Source organism: Mycteria americana, chromosome 7 (assembly GCF_035582795.1).
Source record: "Mycteria americana isolate JAX WOST 10 ecotype Jacksonville Zoo and Gardens chromosome 7, USCA_MyAme_1.0, whole genome shotgun sequence".
In the NCBI taxonomy this organism is placed as follows: domain Eukaryota; kingdom Metazoa; phylum Chordata; class Aves; order Ciconiiformes; family Ciconiidae; genus Mycteria; species Mycteria americana.
This window is the reverse complement of record NC_134371.1, coordinates 13,263,347-13,277,372: the sequence shown is the minus strand read 5'-3', so window position 1 is coordinate 13,277,372 and position 14,026 is coordinate 13,263,347. Positions and strand designations below refer to the sequence as shown.

Sequence of the window (14,026 nt, the reverse complement as noted above, 5' to 3'; positions counted from 1 at the left end):
CAGAGCTGGATTTGAGGTGTGATGAGGAAACGAAGACCCCACACAGGCAAAAGCCAATGCTAATTTTGGAGCTCTTGAGCACCCTGTCACTTCTGCCCATGCTCTGCTTTGGTGCCAGGACTCCTCAAGGCCACCGAATCCAGCAGGCAGCTGCAACCCAATCAGGAAAGATTTGTTTTGATCATGGAAAAGGATCAGTGCAAGAGATAGCACCAGGCCATGGGAGACATTACCGGACCGCCAGTGCAGAAAAGCACTTCCATCTGGGAACAATGGGACAAAGCAGAGGCGTGGTTGGATTTGCAAAGAGGTGGTCTCTAACTGCAGCAGCAAGTGCAATCTGCTGGGGCTGAGATTCAAGAGGCAGTTGTAGCTCTGCTGAGCGTGGCAGCAAAGGGCTGTATTAGCTGGTGTGAACAGTCTTCTGAGCTTAGGGTGGGAAGAGGAAAGGGGACAGACAAAAGGTGGCCTCTGGCAGGTGTAGACCCCCTTGGAGTGAAATCATTACTGAAGTCCGTAGTGCTACAGCTCTCTAACTATTCTGACACAGCTCTGTGGTCATGCATGCAGCCGTCTATTTGAACGGCTCACGAGGAGGTATTTCCAAAGCTGAGAAGTGCAGCTCCAAACAGCTCATTGATACCATGCAGGAATGCAGCCACAGGTCCACTCCTAGCCTACCCGGGCATATTCTTGGTGCCTCATAGCTAAGAATTCCGTGCACACATGCTTCTCAGAGAAACAAACAACACTGAGCTCTTCAACCAGCCCCCAGGATTATATGGAACATTTAGGCAGGAAGAAGGCATATCTGATAGCATATTTAAGTCCACCTAGAGAAACCAAAGCAGAAATCACACTTCATTCCCCCTTTCTCCTAATTTGGGCTCACACATCACTAGAAACATCAAGACTAAGCTGTTGTGACTTAGGAGCAGAGCTATTTTGCCAACTCATCCTGGCTGGCAAAGCATCTGCATCCTGCAAGCTTCATGGTGGGGCAAATTCAGTTGAGTCCTTTATCAAAGAAGCAAATGAAGACTCTCTGGTATAAACCAGAGAAAGTAGCCCTGTGGGTTCCTGCATGTATAACCTTGTTAGCAATGCTGAATCACTCTGGGGGAAATGAGCAAGGTCTCCACATGGTAGTGTGGAGACAGTACCTCCAGCTAACAGCAATGACTGTTAAAACTGATGTATAGATATATGTGTGCTTATTCCAGCCCAGTGAGTTTACTCCAGGTAACAGGTTTCCTACTTGAGGAGTCGTTTCTACTTAAAGTCCCAATGTCTGTCCCAACACTAGGAGATGGACAATTTGTGGTCATCTTCCACCTCCATCGCTCCTTGTGTGGGAGAGGAACTGGCAAGTGCCAAACATCATTTGTGGCTCTTCTTCACCGTGCAGTCTGACTGCTCGGCGTGCATGCAGCGGTTTCGTGATCCCTACCACTGGAGGATGAGCCTGTTGTGCTAGACATCTGATACCAGTGAAGGGAAGACACCGGGGCCAGCATGGAGAGACTAGCTAGAAATAAGGCAGACAGGAGCGTGGCAAGAGCACCCTGGAGATGGAAGAGCATCCAAGGCTGAGCTGCAAGGATGCAACTTTCCTTCCCACATATGCCTGCCTTCCAACCTTACATTAACAGTGTGGAGCATCATTCTGAAAGCAAGAAGTAAAAGGCAGGTCCTTCCCACAGGGCTGCAGAGGAAACCAGCCTCGACGGCTGGGGGTGGAGGGCAGGCGAACCGCGCTCCCACTGCCTGGTAGTTCCCGTTACCAGCACCAGCCCTGATGGACCTAGAAAACAACTGGCACTCAAGCAGTAAGATTCACCTACACTGCTGCCTCCTCCCACATCCTTCAAAAATGTAAAACGCAGCAATAAAACTCAGGCAACTATCTAGGTTTTAAGAGCAGAAAGCAATGAGGGCACTCAGCTTTAAGAGCTAAACAGGACAACTCTGCACTCTGCAGAGTTATTACATCCAAAGACAACTATATCTTACCCATTGCTAAAAGCATCCTGGAGTTTTACTCTGACAGGTTTTCAGCCCCTGGCTTGACATCTCATATGAAAGAGCATCCCGCTGTGCGAACCACCCTCAGAGCCTGGACATTACCTCCATACTGATTCAAAGCAAAAAAAATCCCAGTACTGACCACATTATCGTCATTCCTGTCCTGCAAGCTCCCTAGTTGTTCCTCAGCCACCTCCCAGGCAACACGCCTTGGTCCCACTGAGCTCTCATGGTCTGCCAGGTTCATGGCAGGAATGGGTTGAATGACGCACAAAGCAAGAATATCTGTTTCAGCAGCCAGGTTGCACAGTGCTGGGGACGCCTGAAGATGATATGAATCTCAATGACTGAGCTTAAAAAGCACAGTGCTCTTATGGACAGTTTGGGAGCGTGAAGACCACAACTGCTGTAACTCAATTGCTGACTGTAAACTGGCATGCAGCTCCATCTCAGCTACCCTCTAACGCATTTGTTTTGGTGGTGGTGGTGATATTTTCTAATTGTTTCCCCGTTAGCCTTTTCTCTTCCTCTTTCTCCCCCTCTCATTTTCTGTTATGCATTTGTTGCCACTCATTTTTGCTATCTGTGCCTTGACAATGTTTTCAGCAAGTTCCCTTTTCCCCGCCTGTTCCAGCCCCAGCTCCCTAGCCTCAATTAAATTTAGCCTAACTACTTCACGAGATCATAAAAAAGGAAAATGAATTAATCTCTTTTTAACAGCTGAAGCTAAGCTTCTGGGTTTGTTGTTATTTTCCCCCCATTTTTTCATATGGTAAAAGGCCAAGAGCAAGGCAAAATATAAGGGAAAGTGGCTCGCAGACAGGCACAGCCCCTCACCTCTCTCTGCAGACTTCTCCATGGCGGAGCAGACAAAGCCAGGCTTTGTCCTGGCTAATTCAGACAAAGCCATCAGTGCTCCCTTACCATTCCCTCCAATATTGCCTGATTTTCAATCAGAAGCTTCTTTGGAGCAAAACAGATGAACATTTTGTGATGGGGACAAGTAATGCTACAGGGAAACTTGGGCTTATAACAAATCCTTTTACTCTAAACTTACTCTTGCACATGCCACTGCCTCTGTGTCGCCATGGTTCCTGCACTTTGATGAAAACCTCCAACAGATAAAGGCAGTGCTTTTCTGGCTAGCCAGCAAACATGACAGGCAAACGTGTTTCACTTTTGTCTCAGAGGTATTTCCTTCCAAAAAAAGTTATTTCTGCCAGTTCTTCAATAAACAGTATTGTTTTCAGAAGTTTCTAGCTAGACGCGGGATGTGGGGGATTGCGGAATTCAGTGGCTGCAAGAAAGCTAAAGTCACTGAGAAACTCGGAGAATAAAAAGAACAAGCTGTATGGGATATTGCAGGCTTGAGAGAAACAACGAACAGGAAAAGCACAATGAAGGGAGCATCAAGATGTACGGGCGAGGGAACCCAAGAAGCAGGACCAGAAAAAAGATCCTGGAGGCATGCACACTTGTAGGGGATAATGCAGTAAAATGGATCTGCTCACTTTGGCCATCAGGGATGGAGCTGTTACAATAGCTGCATTACACACTTCTGAGGGTGAATACAGCAAGCTCCTCCTTCAAGGGTAATAGCAGATGAAGTGAAAAAACCATCCAACCCACTCTGGTTCTCCAAAAAATAATCCCCCCCCTCCCCCCCCCCCCGAAGAACAGTGAATCTCACCAGCCTTTTACTGGACAAGACAGCTGTTGCTGCTCTTTGTATGCCAAATGCAGTGCACTAAGGCCCTGATCCATCTGCTGCTCAAGTCAATGGCTAGACCAAGAGCTCTCACTGAAAAGTTAAACTGCAGGTTAAATCTACAGTTGCCCCCACATTTCTGCTCCGCGCAAATCATTTGTCAGGCATGGTTTCCCTTCAGCGAGCCCCCTCCTAGCAAACGTGAATAAATCTAGCCACCCAACGTTTAAGACAGCCCGGCTGGAATGACCTTTGTCATCAGGGCCCATGCCCCTGGCAACCTTCCCACAGAGACAGCAACCTCTTGCTTTCCCCATCAGTGCCACATCTCCCTCTCTCTTGGCTGAAGCCTTCTGCATTTCTGCCTGCCACTCTCACATAGCCACCCTCTTTAGTCAGCAGTAACTCAACAGCTCTGTTCCTGATCTAGCTGCTACAAGCTTTTCCATGACTCCTCACTCACTGACCACTCTGGCAATATCCCTTTCCCAAATTCATTGCCCCACCCCAGACAAGTCTCCTAAATCTTCCTTATGTCATCACTTTGAAAGTCCTGTTGACCATCTTGTCTAACCCTTCTGCACTGTGCAGGGCACTGAACTCTACCCAACTATGTCTCCATGATGCTTTTGTTGAGCAAAAGAATATTTGTTAGAAAGTACACGTAGCCTCAACCGAAAACATGCAAGTATTGGAGAATCTGCAGTGATATTAGGTAAATTGTTTGGGCAAGCAATTAAGCACCATAATTACAGCTTCTCCTTTATGTCTGGCTTTAAATTTATCTAGCTCTGCTTCCAAGCATTGGATTTTGTTACGCTCCTGTCATCTGCATTACAGATCTGCCTTTCTTCCTTACACAGATCCTTTCAGAACACAGCCAGGTCATTGGTTAAATCAAATCAGAACATTTAAATTAAGTATCAGTAAAACTCACTGTAAAGAGCAGACTTCCCTTGATTCATTCATGTATATTTACTCTGAACTGTCTTCAATTTTTCAGCAGCCTTTTATGAAATGGTGGATGCTAGCATAAGACCATTTTTTTCAAGAATGGTAACTTAAAATGGAAGGGGTAAAGTGATGAATAATATCAAAGACAAAAACCAGACTGAAATCAGCTGTGGCTGCCCGCGGTTCTGTGATCCTTCCTTCCTTGGAAGCATTAGTCATCACCTACTTTTGGAGGCAGAGGATAAGACCGGACTAACCATGATAAATAACATTAAGAGCAAAGAGTGAAATTATGCTGCATAAATAAGGAAAACAGTGTGCTCTGGTTCTATCATTAGGACGATCTTAATGCCATAAGTTCAGAAAATTCTAACCATGAAAGAATACACTGCAGCAGAGGAACTGGAATCCACGAATCCCAAGATGAGACCACATTATCTAAAAATGTCAGACCAGGAATATCAATAGAAGATAATACCAGGTAGTAATAAAAGCCTGACAAGGTTTTTTGTTCCTTCCCCCCCCCCCCCCTTTTTTTTTTTGATGTGTAGGCATAAGTGCTTTTTTTTGCTTTTAATTACAGGATGCCATTCACCTTTGAGAAGCAAAGGTAAAACAAAGAGGGTTCCAAGTCAATTTAGCCTCACATCAGATAAGCAACGGAAGGGTAGAGTACCAATTTGTCTACTCTTGAAATTGTTAGTACATTCATTTCTGAGACAGGCTGGCTTCTCTGTGATTAGACTGTACCCAAATAAATCTTCATTTCACTTTCATATTTGTAATATGGACCAAACACTCCTTGGATGTTGATGGACTTAGCCAAGACAGAAGAACTTGTCCCTGAGTTAATTAAGCTAAATGCCTCGTAGTGGGTAGCAACAGTGTTCAACAAAAAACAAGCAACAACTGTCTGTGCTTCCAGACAGTCTACTCCGTCTTCCACCCCACTCCTTCCTAAATCCACTGGCTTGATGTAGGTCCATAATGTTCTGTCTTAGTATCACCCATGCACAGTTAACCATCACTCCTAAGGCCAAGGGATTGACCAGATATAAGGATCCAGGACCTTGGCTGCTGATGCAACTGGAAGCCCTATTGCGGCTTCTCTCTGATACCATTCAGGAACACAATCAAGACATTCACTTCCCTGGATAACCCAAGTTTGTTTCCAAGGGCTTACAAGAGCCATGCGCAGAAAGGCAGACCGCATTCTGCCCACTCTCCCTATTCTTCCATCCATGTAAAAGAAACGAAAGAGAAAATTCTTGACTTTACTTCACCTTCCCAGTTTTAAAGATCAGCTCTAGCACTGAACCAAGGGGACACCCTTCATGATGCAAAATCATGCCACACATTGCCCCTTTCAGTTAGACGTGCAACCCACAAGACTGGATGTTTCTACTCCAAGCTTATTTGTCTTCATTTTTTTTGCCTGAAATTTCCCAAAAGCACAAACCCAAATGCCCTCCTAAAACACAGTTCTTTGCTTTGTCCTCATCACCTCCCCTCTACTAATTAGCCAAAAGCAGTAATTGAGGCTGACCAGAGAGATTTGCTCTTTACAAACTCCCAAAGCTGCTTGTTTCTCTTGGCACTGTTCCCCTTTGAATGTTAAATGAATTTCTCTATTTATGGCCAATGATCTCTAGCCATGAAGCTTTCCTGCTTGTTGTGGCCTCCAAAAGAGGATATAATGTCAAAATTCTGGTCTCATTAGAGGTCTTTAACCAAACATAGGAAGTGCCATAGGTACTTACAAACTCAGCCCAAGCTCTCCTGGGATGTCTTTTCCATATGGTACTACTTATCCTCATCAATTTTACATCATATGGGAAATTATGTGATTTGGGGAAATTGTGATTCCTTTTGAACTCCCTTAATCATTGCCAATCTGCATAACATCTCACCAAATTTAAGTCCCGTAATATTAACCAGTCCAAAGAAGGTCCTCCCTCAGACCCTCCCAGCAGTAAATTGACTCTGGCCCTTCGTGCTCCTCAAACATCACGTCAGCAACCAGGAGAACTGCAAAGCCACAAGAACAACTCTGAGCACTGGGAATCCTGTGTGTGGAGCTGACGTGACCCTGATTGCCGGTTAGCAGTGGAGAGCTAACAGGAATCAACTGAGCCACCAAGCGACTCGGAGACACGGTGAAGAAGAATGGAACATGCTGTCACACTCCAGTGACTGCCTTCTTGACCATACGCAAACTTGATGCACATGGACTCCGACTCCTTGTGGCACATCTCTCCCTGAAATCAGGTTTCTTTGCTTGCACCCTTTTTACACTGTTTCTGGACATTTCTTGATGCTTTGCTTTAGTCTCTCACAGCATCTGTCAGCTGGAGCAAGTTTAAATCTTCCTCTCCCCCCAGACCCAGAGTTTCTTCCAATTGCCTGGATAAGGCAGGGGTTTGTATCTTCAGCTCAATCCCCTCTAAATAAATAAATAAATAAATAAATAAATAAATAAGCAAAGTCACTTCTTCAGTTAAACAGGGCTGCAAGCATTCACCAGTTTCCTGCTGCGGGACATCACTAACGTAATCAAAGGAATTAAAGGAGAAAGAAACCTAGTTAGAGCACTGCCTCTGCTGAATTATTCCTCGAAGCATATAATCTAGTATCATCTCACTCTGGCTTTAACAGCTTCAATCAAATTTCCACAGGATCCTCCCGAAGACCTGATTTAAATTCAAAGTTCGCCCTGCTTTGAGCAAGGGGTTGGCCCAAATGACCTCCAGAGATCCCTTCCAAAATCAATTATTGTATGACTCTCAAACCCCAGACTTCCAGCTATGACTTTATATGCACTCAAAAGGGTTTGCAGCAATACAGCTGTATCCTACTTCAGATACGCCAGCAATATCACCTACTGGCAATGCAACACTGTATTCCTTATTCTCTAGTTGCAACGGTTCACAAATGAACACAGCACGTGCCCATTCTTTTAACTAAATAACCAATTCTTGGAAAATAACTTTTTTTTTCTAGCACGCTGCATCCACACTTCATTTTTTTGCCAGCAGATCCACACCAGTTTGGGATGTGACTTTTATGTACTAAGTCACTACAACTTCTACAGTATTACTCAGACCTAACAGGAAGACAGCAAGTCCATAGTGGAGATAGTAAAGACATGATAGTAAAGAACATTCTACATGCTACAAAGATACCTGAGCAGGTTAACATCACCATGAATATAGTTCATCAGATACCAACCCAATATCACATTCATTCTTCCACCAAAATCCTGCTTCTGGAAAAATTTTGGTATCTGATGGACAATTTAACCAAATGGACAATTTAACCAAAAAGTTACCCTTCCTTAAGTTTCTTTCTTAGCTCATTTCTCTCGTATCAGCTTCAATAGTGGAAAAGGTAGAAGGGCAAACTAAACATAAAACTCCTGTTCTTTCCCAATATAATTGCATTACTAGTTTTGGGATTAGATGCAGGCTATTTGAATTTGACTGCTGCTGCAAAACACACACATAAAAGCTGATGAACGAGATCTTCCTTTTACAGCCATGTCACATCCTGGTGTTGGATGACAAACTAGGCTTTAAAATCCCAATAAATTGAACTTGACTGGCCCATGTGCATTGAAACAAAGAGATAGTACTGGCTCCCTGGAGATAGATAGATCTATCTAATCTAATACAACTCTAATGACCGCATTACAATTTCACCAGAGAGCAGACCGATTCTTGACTTCTGTGGTATGAGACAATCCTCAGCAACTCCAAACATAATAATATTGGATAAAACGTTAATCCGAGGCCTCAGCCACTTGTGGTCACAACAAACCCCAGGGCAATTGCAATGGAGGAGGTAGACCTGGTGGCCCGCCCAAAATGCTTACTCAAACACAGCAAAGTTTGTGGTTGAGCCTGAAGAGCTGAGCCAGGAGGTAGCTCTGAGCCAGACAAATTTCTTCCAATTCTTAAAGCTTCTCTTCCTGATAACTTGACCTACAAGTTTGTGAGGGTGTTGCTGGACCACAAAGAAAAGTTTGAGAGAGGAAGTATATTAATAGGGACAGCAAAAGAACAGCCGGGATGCAGAAAGGTTATTCTGGGAGTCTCAGACCATGAGCTCCCTTACACAAATACTGTTTTACTGCACACAATTTATTTTCAAGATCCCTCTACCAAAAAAAGTTGCCTTTATTCCTCCTGTGCCCATATTCGTTGTCTTGCCTATAGTACAGCTCAGTACTTGGCTTCCTACTTCAGCACGGTACTGCCAAGCAACTTAGAGCTTATCCATCAAATAAAATGGTTAAGGGACTGGACCTCTCAAACTGTGGAGACATACTGGAATCAAGCCTATCAAGACGGTCCCACATAAGAGAAAAGAAATCAGGACAACAAGAGATGGCAAGGTTAAAACTGTTAGAGTGAGCCCAGGCTGTTTGGATGCTGATGCTGGCTGTAAACAAGAAGGAACCATGCAGAACTAACATTCAGCTCAGCAGTGAGATATCAACAAAGACCCCAGTGGGACCAAATGGGACCGTGGCAGCATATTGACACGTAGATAATTGTATTAGCTTTGCAGGGTGCTGTGTGTATATGTCTCAGCCTGGGGAGAAACAGCAGGGATCTGAGCTCAGTAGAGAGTGGGAAACTGATACAGAGTGAACACGGAAGCAGTACAGAGCTTGAGGTCCTATCCAGCAAGCCTAGCGTGGGCGAAGGTGGGTTTTTTTATTTACGATAGGTTCCCTGCACTCCACTTCTCTTCTAAAACAGCTGTGGTTGCAGGAAGAGTCAGCTGGCGCCGACCCTGGAAGAAAACAGATCTGCAACTGGCAGTCTGAACCCCAAGCCATCGAGAAGATTTCTGTGAACGGAAAAGGAGCTGCAGCCCAAGATATGGGCACAGCATGGGCTCCACTCAAGGAGGCAAGTGCAGGGCCAACACCACTACAACCTTCTTGTGACACCTCAAGGAGCTGGCAGTATGAACCAGACTTTGAAACTGCAATGACTAAAAAGCAAGCAATTAAATCAATTAAATGGGCAGGAACTGTGTCCAGGATGAAAATCTTTACTCCCTGATCCTTTTCCTCCCACCTGATCTCAAGCCATCCCGGAAGTCTCGTTTTTGGCAGCTCAGCCCATGGCACCTTGCAAATAATCAAAGGAAATAGTCTTTTTCCTATGGAAAATCCTATATCCTAACACACATAAGAGCGATTGCTGCCAGATGGCTGGGAATTGATGCTGTATAGAGATTGCTAATGGAAGCAAGATATTTGAGCACATGAAAACTGTAGGAAAGGAAGTACACAGACCCCTTCGTATAAGAGGTCAGAAAAATGACTACATTTCTCTGAGTTTCACAACGACAGGTGATTTGACATCATCAAGACATGAGCACCGCAGTGTATTCTTGTCTCCCTTTTGCAACACAAAGCAAACATAAAGATTTAGGTGCTTCCTTCTTTAAGAAGCTGAAAGCCTGCAGTACTCTCAGGACAGAAAGAGGATTTCTGCATGTTACCAAGTCCTGCTTTTAGCAGGAGACCGGACTATCACCAACACTAGGTAAGGCTTGCTGTGGCTTTGTCCTTGAAAACCTCCAAAGTGGAAAATCCCCTGCTATCTGGTGACTTTTTCAAGTGTTGCACTATTTTCCCAATGAAAATGTTTTTCCAACGCTACAGCTGAGTCCCCCAAATCTACTATGCATGTCCATGGCATTTTATTTTGCCATCTGGACAGAAACATTTGGCTCTGTCATCTTCACCAGAGAGAGGAGGCAAACCTCCTTCAGCCTATTCTTGTAGGCCATGTGCTTTAGGTCCTTGACTGCTCCAGTACCCCTCCTCTGGACCCTCTCCAGCTCTTCAACATCCCACTTCCACTGGAAGACTCAAGATTGGTTAACAGCCTTGCCAGCAGGGAGTAAATCCTGTGGTAAAAAAAGTAGGCATGGAGGTGTTGGGTTGATGGTAGGACTAGATGATCCTAGAGGTCTTTTCCAACCTTAATGATTCTATGATTCTATAAAGGTGAATAATAACTCTTCTCAGTTTACTGTCTGGGCTTCTCCTGAAGCAACCCCATATGCAGTTTGCTTTATTGGCAATGATAGCACATATTGGACTCATATTTGACCTGGTGTCCACTGCTGACTCCAGGTCCTTTTGTCAGGAAATAAAGAAGAATAAAAGGCATATTTTGAGATGGTGCCAAAGCTGAAGGAGGTCCAGAATGTCCATGGGCACATGGATAGGAGAGTAAGTCATAATGTGATGTTAGCCACCCCTATGGCATTTGCAATTAACACAACATAGAGCTCATTGAGAAGATGGCTGTTCAAAGAGGGGTGTTCCGGAAGGATGGGGAAATGGGTGAAGAGGAATATTAAGAGCAAAGGCAAGCATGCCATGACATTCTGGAGCACATCAAGATAAAGCCCTGTTTTAGTAACCGTAGGGCATTAGTTCTGCTCTGAATAGAAACTTGTGACTGAAGACAAGTGCTTGAGATTTGATTTTCAATTCTTCTTTGAAACTCATAAAACCACTGAGCACCAGCCTAGGAAACTGTTGCTCTTCCCTTTTAGCTCAGTGTCCGTTCATTCAAGAACAGTGATACTCAAAGCTCTGGGAGGTAATTCCTCAGCTGGTGCAAACCACAGTGCCAGCAATGAAGTTAACTCAGCCAGGCATCCACACTGGCCTTGCAATTTTGCTAAACAAGCTCATCATATTAGAAAGCTAACTCAAACTGCTCCACCACTATCACATTGGTGTCTTCTGTTTTTGACCACCCAAATTGTTTGTTCCCCTTCCCAGAAATCAGTATGAAGTTTTGTTGTGACAAAAGTTTCCATACTAGACTGGCCACATCAGTTCCCTAAATGTGAAACGGCTCAAATCTGACAGTGTCCAGGAAAACATTACAGTGCTCATTTATCTTCACTGCACCTTCTAAGAAGAAGTGGGGGGGCAGGGAGGAAATGAATCATGAGCAGAGGGAATTTTTGGAGGGAAGGAAGAACCAAACTTTTAATGTATCTGGAGACAGCGATACACTGCTGCATTTTAGCCACTGCTGGCAACCACTTGTGTTCTGCTTTTGAACTACTCTAGGGCAGCTGGGCCATGCAGCCGGTAAGTGCACACACAGCTCACTTAATCAAATGCCCTCCAACAGTTGCTACCGCTATCCCACAGGTCTAAGGCAAAGCATATTCCCACACGCAACTAAGCGTCTGCAAGGCATTTCAGCATGCCTTTGCTGTGTAAGGCACAAATTTCTCTTTCAAAGTAACACAGTTGCCAACACCTTAATCATTCCATGGGGACCTTCAACCCCACCAGCCCCTTAAGTGCTTCATTACCTCCAGCGCACTCCTGCAGAGCTCACATCCCAGGTGAGCTATAAGAGCACAGCTCTCTGTCAGCTGAAGAAAGCAGACTGAACTGCAGGAGACCAGAATCTGTGCAAATCAGGTCTAACATCCTATCTACCATGACTCTTTGTTCCCGCAAGTTTGGCCTCGTTTACTGCAAAATATCTAGGACAAAAGGCAAGACAGCAACAAGAAACCACCTTTGAGACTGAAATTATTGCGTGTTTCTTTTCATGAGACCGTGTGGGAGAGAAGATGCTTGCTCCTCTGCACGGACTCTCTAAGGGGCTATGGAGACCAGCCAAATACTGTAACTGAGGCACCTGAGTTGCGTGTACATCCCCAAAGCTTTCTTGTTTTTAAGTTAGAAACTGCTGCCTCAAGTCATAAAAATACTGTTTTGAAATTGTATTGATATGTTCTTGGCACAGAAAAAAAATAAACTGCAAATGCAACCAATACAGAAACTTGAGCTGCCCTTTGTTTCTGCAGGACTTAAAACACTAAGGGGAAAACCTAAGCAACAAATTAAATTGATCCATGGAAAGATGCAGTCTGTTAGGACTGGTAGGCAGATACCTATTTTGAAACTAGCTTGAGCACAGGAAGGCATAACCTACCCTTTGAAGATTCTAGGTTGCTCCCATCAGGTTCCTTGAGATGACACTGCTGGAGACGCCATCCTAAGGAATCACCTCCAAGGCAAGTCCCTTTGTAAAGCAAGCTGAGAGCCATTTTTTGTGATGGAACACCACCAGGGAACAGCTTCACCTCCTCTCTTCATGCCAGCTCTGCCCTCCCACCTCTGCAGCCCCCTCTGCAATCCATTGCCCTTCCAACTGAAGTTATGATTTAATGGCTCAAGATGATATAGAAAGGTTGTTTAATCATGCAAGGAATACGAACAAATGCACATATGTATGGATACACATTTGCACATCCCTGTTTTTTTTATTCTACATCATTTGCTCAGGAAACTGGTAGAGGGAAAGAATAAGGAGAGAAACCAACAGTTGCTCACATGGATCAACACTTCCAGGCTCTCTCTTTTGCAGCTCATCTCACTCATACTTGTGGTTTCAACATGTGATTCACATTAGGCCCCTCTGCTCTCCATTTGATGGTTCTGCTAAACAGATGTGAATTTATTTAGTCACAGAGCCTGCTCTTTACACTGCCTCTTTGTAGAACAGATGGGCGCGCTTTTTTTCTGTTCTACAATATTCAGATAACTATCACACCCATGCACAGGTTTGCTTGACGATTTCATATGAAAAGGAACAACACATGAACACAGACATGATCTCACAGGAGCTCTCTTCAGCTGCTAGGACACGCTGCGAGAGGTGATGGTACGGATGGAGAATGCCAAACTGCAACACCAGCAATGTCTAGAGAAGCCCAAGATCTCAGGGATCCCTGAGGCCAGCCCCATAACTTCAGGCAAATGAGTGATGCGTGCTGCACCTAGCAGAGTCCAGAAGACACAACTCCACCAACCGCCCATTGCAAACGGAGTCTCCCCACGTGAAAGCTCTGGTGGAAGAGAGAGCTGAAGGGTAAGCTCCTGCAACATTCACAGGGACATGAAACCATGTGCATCTCCTGGGACTCCTCAGCGTGGTGAAATAGCCTGGAAAAGCTATTCGCTCCCTGTGTGGGCATTCTTCTTTCTGCACTGAGAGCGCCTTTGGCAATGGATGAAGCACAACTGCACAAAGGCCCTCTCAGAGCAGAATAAGACTGCCCACATGAGAAGTACGCTCAGAACAGCTATTGCACTTTAAATTCACACCCTGGCTTTGTTTTGCAATACTCTCCCTGTGCAGAAAGGCCCTAGGCTTCAGATTCAATTTCTGCCCATATTATCAACAGCTAAGCACTGCTCCCATCTGAGGGTAGGATATGGCCTATACAAGAGGCCAAAGTACAATCTGGGAGGAAAAGGATGAGCTTCACACT

The 14,026-nt window shown here is 44.8% G+C and overlaps 1 protein-coding gene across 10 annotated transcripts in view; it reads right to left on the bottom strand.

Annotated features, from left to right (window-relative positions):
- Positions 1 to 14,026, bottom strand: part of LPP (LIM domain containing preferred translocation partner in lipoma) — an 826,113-nt gene that overhangs the window by 692,617 nt on the left and 119,470 nt on the right. The gene's annotated exons all lie outside the window — the stretch shown is intronic.